The sequence below is a fragment of the Giraffa tippelskirchi genome, chromosome 2, assembly GCF_054371585.1.
Source record: "Giraffa tippelskirchi isolate mGirTip1 chromosome 2, T2T-mGirTip1v1.2.pri, whole genome shotgun sequence".
NCBI classification, from domain to species: Eukaryota; Metazoa; Chordata; class Mammalia; order Artiodactyla; family Giraffidae; genus Giraffa; species Giraffa tippelskirchi.
Genome location: NC_137276.1, coordinates 13068244 through 13076620, shown reverse-complemented (window position 1 = coordinate 13076620; position 8377 = coordinate 13068244). Strand labels below are relative to the sequence as shown.

The window sequence follows — 8377 nt, the reverse complement described above, 5'->3', positions numbered from 1 at the left end:
TCCTATAGCCATTTTTTTAACAGTGTTTTGAATAGCAAAGTCTGTCAACTGCAGAAAGTGTATATTCTTATCAACACGCCTGTTGCCTGGAGGAGAGAAGGCCTCGCTGACAGATGGCTGCTGAGGAGGGCCCAGCAGGGCTTACAGCTGCAGCACCTGTCAGCAGGAGCGCAAGCGGGCGGTGTGGGGCGGCAGAGGAGGGCCTGGTTTGGGTTCAATAAATAGAATCCAGGTTGCTAGAATATTTCTGTGAATCTCAAGTGGAACTTGGAAAATTTAAGCCAAGTATTCTGGGCAGGTACTCACTTTCAAGGATCCTCTGACACTCTCCTACTAACGGTCATGCATCCCTTTACATTTCAGTGGTATTACATCTTTAAAGGAAATTTAAAAACCAGCTGAGTGCCTGACATGTATGCCAACATATCCTTTAATCAGACACAAGTCATCCAATTGAGCTCCATTAAATTGATTTGCTGCTGGCTGGTGGGAATCTTCACAACCGTCATGAACAACCCGGAATCATCATCTTGTATGGTAAATTTACATGAAGTTAAAGATACAAATTTTTCCCACAAACCAATCCCACTTTTTCTCCCACATAGGAAGGTAGTCAGCTGCACAATAACTTACAGAGTTGTGTGTGGTTAATTGAAGGGTAATACGCCAGCACAGCCAAATCAACCCCTGGAAGGAGGCACGTGTCCTTGGTCAAATGTTAGTACCTGCCTAAAGCAAAAACTCATTTATTCTCTCAACACAGACTCTGCCTTGCAGATGTCAAGGCAGACATCTAGGTCAAGTACAGACAATACAGACTCTATGTCAAGTACCAGGTAGGGGACATAGAGTAGTTTTCAACCTGGCTCAACACAGCAGCCTAAGCACGTGGGTCTGTCACCTCTCTGTCATCAGAAGAGGAGTGATGTGTGTGTGTGTGTCTTCATAACAACACCAAAAAGAGAGAGACATCTTGAGGAATTTCTGAAACGTAGAAAGAAGGGATCAAACTTATAAAGAAATAAACCTAGAGTCTAGCAGAAACTAAAGCTCAAAAAAGGAAAAAATTGCCCCAGAGACAGGATCAATCTGGGAAAGCTCCAAGTGCACAGGCAAAGGATAAAGGGAGGAAGAGGCCTTATAGAAATCACCAGAGTGTTTAAAAATGGAACTCAGCAATTGTATCTATTTAAAATAACTACTTGCATTTGTGCAATGGTACACATGAATGAGAATGATATGAATGAGGCTGGGCCTCGCTGCCTGGCTCACAACAGAGAGAGGAAGCTGATTGTCTAGCTGTGGGTGAGCGGGTTACTATGAAATTCTATAGATCGCTATGTACGGACATGAAAAGATCTCCAAAACATGGCCTTAAAGGAAAAAAGCAAGTTATAGGAAAACAGAGTAAAATGAATGATCAAATGATAGATGATAGATAGGTTAGCTGGATGGATGAATAGCTAGCTAGCTAGCTAGATGGACACATGTTTGTAATGCCAAGATAAAAGTCTGGCTGGAGACTTGCCAAATAGTGATCAGAATTTACCTTTAGGACAGAGAGTGAGGGCACAGTTAGGGTGAGGGAGATGTCCACTTTATACTATTATGTAATGCCTGAAACTCTTATGATGCCTTATTAATGTGTTACAAACGTGACCATAGACACATAAAGAAAAAAACAAGACAAAAGCAGATGCGTTGCCCTCCTTGAGAAGCTTCTAGGGCAGATACATGCAGGTAGGGAAACTCTGATTGGCATTTCAGGCACTCTGGTAGAGTCATTTCGAGGTGGCTTAGCACCCTCCAGAAAGGCACATACGCGGGTCTAGATCATGGAGGGCCTCCCCAAAGCTGTGATGACTAAGCTGAGCTCTAGACGGAGGGTAGCATTGGTCAGATGCATGAAAAGCAGGGGACCCGATGGACTGTGGAGGTCCCTGTAAGCCATGTCGAGGTGGCTCCCTTCCCTTCAGCCTCCTGCTTCTGGAAGTGAGTGTCGGAGCTTCAGATCCCGAGGTGAGAGCTGGGGGAGGGGTGGTGGGATCACGGCCTCCCCTTAATCTTTTTATCTCTCACAGTCCCCTTTCTTCCGATTAAAACGCTGGGAGCTAGGAGAATTGGTAATGTTGCGTGAGAGGAGCTAAGAAAAACGTCTCTGAAGGTTGGGTCACCAGTTGAAATTGTTCCCTCACAGACCTGCCTATTGGCCAACCCCATAGGTGGGGAAGGACATATTCATTCTTTCCCACCTGATCAGGTGCCCAGATGCTCTCTGCAGGTGGGCTGAGAAGATGCAGGTAAGGACAAAAGAGCTGACACTGTTTTCTTCACCCTTTTTCTTGGCCTTCCACAGAGAGCAGCCAGTGACTGTTGTTAACTCTTGCCCAGAAAAACTCTACCTCCTTGAAGCCTAAAACCTCTCTGATAATTTATAAGTGGACCAATCCTTCCTGCAAATCCATGGACTTGAAGTCAAGTGCATGGAGGCACCATGCCCTGGTGGAAAGGGAAACACACAGTCAAGTCCCTGAAATAGCACCTCATCCAAGCCCAGCAGCCTTGCCACTGTCTTATATATCTTTCAATTGCACTTTCTTGAGTCAAAGCTGTCATCTGAGAAGAAGAGATGTGGCACCATGTGCCTGGCATGGCCCCGTGCAGCCTGCAGACAGCCTGGGGCTGTGGCCCTCAAGGGACAACGTGGGGCAGCCAGGCTGGCACTGCATTAGTGTCCCAGGGCTCCCATAACATATTACAATAAGCAGGTGGCTTAAAATGACAGAAAGTTATTCTCTGACAGTTGCGGAGGTCTGCAGTCCTAAATCAAGATGTCTACTTTTAGTACTTTCTTGCTTGAGTTTCAGTTTGTCCCAGTTCTGGGCAGAATTTTTTCCTGCGTCCTCCAGCATCTGCTGGCCCCAGATGCTCTGCGGCTTGTAGCTACATCACTCCACTCTCTGCCTGTGCCTTCACCTGCCTTCTCCTTGGTATTTGCGTTTTCTCCTCTTCTATCTCTTACGAGGACATCCGTCATTGGATTAGGGCCCACCTAGATCATCCAGGATGGCCTCATCCCAACATTCATAACTTAACTGCACCTGCCAAGAACCTTGTCCTAAATAAGGTCACAGTCATAGTTTCTGGGGGTTAGGATGTGAATGTATCCTGGGGGCAGGGCAGAACTCAACCTACCACAGATGCTTCATCAGCTTCTCTGGCATTCCCAAGGCCTTTGCTTCCCAGCTGTCTCCACTAGCTTTGAGGGCAGTCTTAGAGGTCACACTTGGCCTGCCATCCAGTTGGATTTTTTTTTTCTGTTTTGGGGCCTTCACTGTTGCACATGGGCTTTCTCTAGTTGTGGTGCAAGGGCTTCTTATTGTGGTGGCTTTGCTTGTTGTGGAGCTTGGACTCTAGGCCACATGGGCTCAGCAGTTGTGGTGCATAGGCTTAGTAGCTCCGCAGCATGTGGGATCTCCCACATGGGATTGAACCCATGTCCCCTGTATTGGCAGGCAGATTCTTAACCACTAAACCACCGGGAAAGTCCCAACTGGAATGTTGTTTGGGCAGAAGGAGAATAGCGGAGATAATAAAACAATGTGGTTTTAGAGATGAGATTCAATATCCTCATATGTAGATGGAAAAACTGACCAGAAGAATCCAGTTGTTTGTCCAAGGTCACAATTAAAGGCAGAGTTAGGACTCAAATCCAGGCACTCTTTCCAACAACCTATGCTCCGAGGTATACAGTCCTAGGTATTTATGTTTGACCGAGCTTCCCTGATAGCTCAGCTGGTAAAGAATCTGCCTATAAGGCAGGAGACCCCAGTTCAATTCTTGGGTCAGGAAGATCTGCTGGAGAAGGGATAGGCTACCCACTCCAGTATTCTTGGGCTTCCCTTGTGGCTCAGCTGGTAAACACTACCCACTCCAGTATTCTGGCTGGGAGAATTCCATGGACTATATAGTCCATCGGATTGCAAAGAGTCGGACATGACTGAGCGACTTTCACTGCACTTCACTTCACTTCTGTTAAAGGTTGTGTCTTAAGCAGAGGGCAGCTACTTTGAGATGGAAATAGTAAAAATGAGTATCATTCATCTTGCAACTCCTTATCCAGTAGCAGAACCTTGAATATTGCACTCCTGTAACCAGACTTCTTCTTTCCCTGCATCCCTTCCTTTCATCCCTCCTTCCAGGGTTATTTGGATCACTTAGGACTCTTGCTGAGGACTCAGATTGTCCCAGTAAAATGAACCATTTCAGAAATTTTTGCTACGTTCAGTTGTGCTTTGGTCCAGTGAGAGAAAAAAACTAGCCCCAATAGATGAAAACAAAACATTTTCGTTGAGTTAATACCACTTGAAGAAGGGTTATCGAAGTCTTTAGTTCAGTCTGGTAAACCAAGGAGTAGGATAGCAGACTTCAAAGCCTGGGCAGTATTTTTCTTCGGACCTGAATTAGAAAAGAATGGGGCAGGGCTAGGGGGTGGTGGTGATGCTTTGGACTCACTTACAAGGTTTGGCTTGATAGGAGCGCTGGGTGCCTGTGAATATCTGTTATGTAATACATACCCCAAGTGGTTGTAAAGTCATTCAGACAATGGTCAAACTTGGGACGTTCCCAACTCATGAATATTGCAGATAGCCCATTTTCTTCACCTTCAGTTGAATCTGATACTTTTGAATAGGCTGTGAGGTGTTCGGGACTTTATCTGAGCCAGTGCCGCTAAGCTGAAAGGAGCCTTGAATGGATGAGGGAGTCATTCAAAAAATGCTTTTATTTGGTTTCAGAAACACTTTCTTTGTTTTGATGTGCTCTGAACATCATCTATTTGAAGTCTGGCTCCACTAGAGTTTTTATCTCCAAAGCAAGAAAAATATGGTAATTTAAAATAAATAAGCCACCACAAAAATATGCATTTAAAGAAAAAAATGTTTCCAAGAGATTCGTGCATTTTAAACATGGGTAATGTCTCTATAAAAGTCTAAACGGATGAATCTAAGCCGGAGTCCATCTTCCTCTTTGTTCTTTATGAAAATATTCACATCCATCCAACTAAATTAACATATATTATCACAAATGTGTCATTCTCAAATTCCCCGAGTTCGGCTTATCACTCACCACTCTTTTTTCTTGCTCATGACTGTCTTTCTGAAAACAAAACAACATTATTCACACCAATAAGTGTAACCTGTACAATGGGAGAAAGCCCTGGGAGCAACTGCTTTGTACTTATCGGGGGTGACCTCTCGCTCCTGCCTTTTCCTTTCTTCGCCTCTCTGGAGTCGCCTCTGAGAAGGGACTGTGGAACTCTGTGTTCCATTAGTGCACCCCACACTCTGTCCTCTGAATCCCTTTGTGCCGGAGAATTCAGCCTCCAGGCACAATCTGACTCCTGGCTTTATTCTTCTGCAGTTGAAAACAGTATATCTTGTTTAAAGAGAAATACGAAATTCCTTTCGATATCTCAATCCATATGCAGTTTAAGTGGCTAGGGAAAAAGCCTCAATAGATGATTTCCCGATATTTAACTTAAAAATAAAATAAACTATTTACTTAAAGCTCCTCTTGCTGCCACAGCCCCTTCAGAGGATTTGGCCAGACCCGAAGAGCTGTTTGTAAGATTGGAGATACTGTATTCCCATGCATTCCCATACCTGGGAATGAATGTGTGTAACAAACATTCTGAAATATATCAGGGAGCAATACAAACTTGGGGATGTCTAGAAAGATGGGGGAAAACATCTCAGCCCACTCTGAATTCTAATTCAGGCCAGGAAAATAGAGTCTCCTAGAAAGTTTTCTATGTCCAAACTGAGGACCCAGACCAACAACAGAGAGTGATATTTCAGAATGCCAATGGGGTACTATGAGTATCACTTCTATATTGACCATTTAAAGCAACTCACCGCTAAAAATATCTTCTGATTTAAATGGACCTGAGTCTACCAAGACATCAGGAAATTCACAGGATCGGGATACAGTTTTCTGACTAATTAAGACACCTTTCTTTGCATTACTGGTGTGGCAACTATCATTTTCACAGGTTGCTAAATACTTATGGATTATGATAATAACATGAAACAGCTTAAGCTTTGACATTTTCGCAACATAAAAATTTAGGAATAAAGCCACAATATTCATCTTTGGCTGCTGTTTATATTTCTTACAAACCCTTCGATAAATTCATTTTTTAAATCAAGATAGTACCAAATCCTGGGCTTCCCTGGTGGCTCAGTGGTAAAGACTCTGCCTGAAATGCAGGAGGCCTGTGTTTGATTCCTAGGTTGGGAAGATTCCCTGGAGACGGCATGGCAACCCGCTCCAGTATTCTTGCCTGGAGAATTCCATGGACAGAGGAACCTGGCGGGCTACAGTCCGTAGGGTTGCACAGAGTCGGACAGGACTGAAGCAACTAAGCAGCAGTAGCAGCAGTACCAAACCCTAGAGGTTATATAGGTGAAAAATATATTTTAACCATGGCTACCTATCACAGACTCCGGAAGGACCAAAAATCCATTTACCAACAGCTACCAGAAACCTGAGCTTTGTCAAAATGACCAGAACAGACATGGACTTTGATGTGCTCTGGATTTTTATTTTGCTTGTGGTTTAAGCAAACTCCACCTCTTTCTTCAGTACTTTAGCAGATCACTTACTACTATCCTTGCATATTCATCTCTTTCTGAGAGAAATTCAAGATGTCATCACCATTTTGGCTGGGATATTCTGGTTCCATTCCTATCTTTGCCAGAAGTTGGCTTATAATTCATCTCCGATAGGCAGAATATATATACAAACTCCCTAAAAAGAGAGCAGGTAAATTATCTCTTAATTCTGCTCAGTCACCACGGATCAACATTTATTCCTCTCACTCAAAACTACAAAGTTGGTTCGTGCCTGGATGCTTGTTAAGCCCGTGGTGACTCAAGAACTCTAAACCCTACTGGGCACTGGCAGGCAGAATGTCTGTAAAATTACTCTGAAAACATTAAATCTTCATGGCTTAGAGATTAAGACTCTTCCCCTTAGTGGAGGCATTTTCGAGTACAGAGTGTTAAATCGACTCGGTTTTGTTAAAGCATCAGTGTTCTCACATTTTCCACCAAAGCTATTAAGAGAACAAACAGGCATGGGGATATGTTTTGTGTTTTTTGGGGGGTGTGCTAGAACACGGTAGAGACTGTACCCATATCAGGGGCAAACACGGAGCCTCCTTTGAAAAAGACTTTTGGTGTAAACCTTCATCTGAAATAATGCTTTGGGAAAAACAAGAGGAAGAAAAAAAAATCTACCTACTCTGATTAAGCTCACAAAGAGACTACAGTGTTCCACACTATCTTAAGAAAAATAAAAGCCCCAAAGCACAAACCCACAGCCTTTCCAGCCAAGCAGACAGACATTAAAGTACATTAGCACTATCATTTGTATGTCTCTAAATATCAATAAAGTATGTGATTTGGCTTCACTTTCGCACAAAGAAGGATGACTATCCTTTTCAGGAAATTTCACAGAGACACTCACCAACAAAAGTTGGGTAATTTAATCTTTGGAAAGCTCAGTAATGCTAAGTTCAAAATTGCAGGTTTTAAACTAATGTACCTGATAAGTGATGATGGCAGAACTAAAGCGACCCATTATTAGGTAATCCAATCGCCCCAATCCCTGGGATCTGTAACAGAGAAGAGTCTCCCTTAATGTGTTCACATCTACATTAATCTCTGAAGTCAGAAAGAGGCATTCTTCATGGACTTTATCTGTTTCCAAATGTCTGCCTCCACCAGAAGAGCCTTCACACTCCCGAGGCAGCTATGCAAATGATTCCAGTGTCTTTGTCCAAGAGGTGCCATTTCGTACAGATCCACGGGTTACACTGTCCTGTGACCACACTTCCACAGCTGTCTGACTTCTGTTTCCCAGGACTTAGAGACTCTGAGGGCTTACCTGGTGGCTCATTGGTAAAGAACCCACCTGCCAATGCAGGAGACATGGGTTCGATCCCTGGGACAGGAAGATCCCCTGGAAAAGGAAATGGTAACCGCTCCAGTACTCTTGCCTAGGAAATCCCAAGGGCAGAGGAGCCGGGCAGGCTACAGTCCATGGGCTCACAAAAGAGTTGGACACGACTTAGTGACTAAACAATAGCAAAGTGCTTCTTTGCTTCTAGACCATGAAGGACCTGTGTGAGTGTGTATAAGAGAGAGAGAGAGAAACACAGCCATTAAAAAGAATACATTTGAATCAGTTCTATTGAGATGGATGAAACTGGAGCCCATTATACAGAGTGAAGTAAGCCAGAAAGAAAAACAGCAATACAGTATACTAATGCATATATATGGAATTTAAAAAATGGCAACGATAACCCTATATG

The 8377-nt window shown here is 43.7% G+C and overlaps 1 long non-coding RNA gene across 1 annotated transcript; it reads right to left on the bottom strand.

The window, feature by feature from the left end:
• Nucleotides 1-4764: 4764 nt before the first annotated feature.
• On the bottom strand, nt 4765-8089 carry LOC145524371 (uncharacterized). The gene is made up of 2 exons (XR_014067446.1): nt 7951-8089; nt 4765-7678 (listed from the first exon to the last, which is right to left on the bottom strand). It is a non-coding gene; the product is annotated as an uncharacterized LOC145524371 (long non-coding RNA).
• Between the last annotated feature and the right edge of the window lie 288 nt (nt 8090-8377).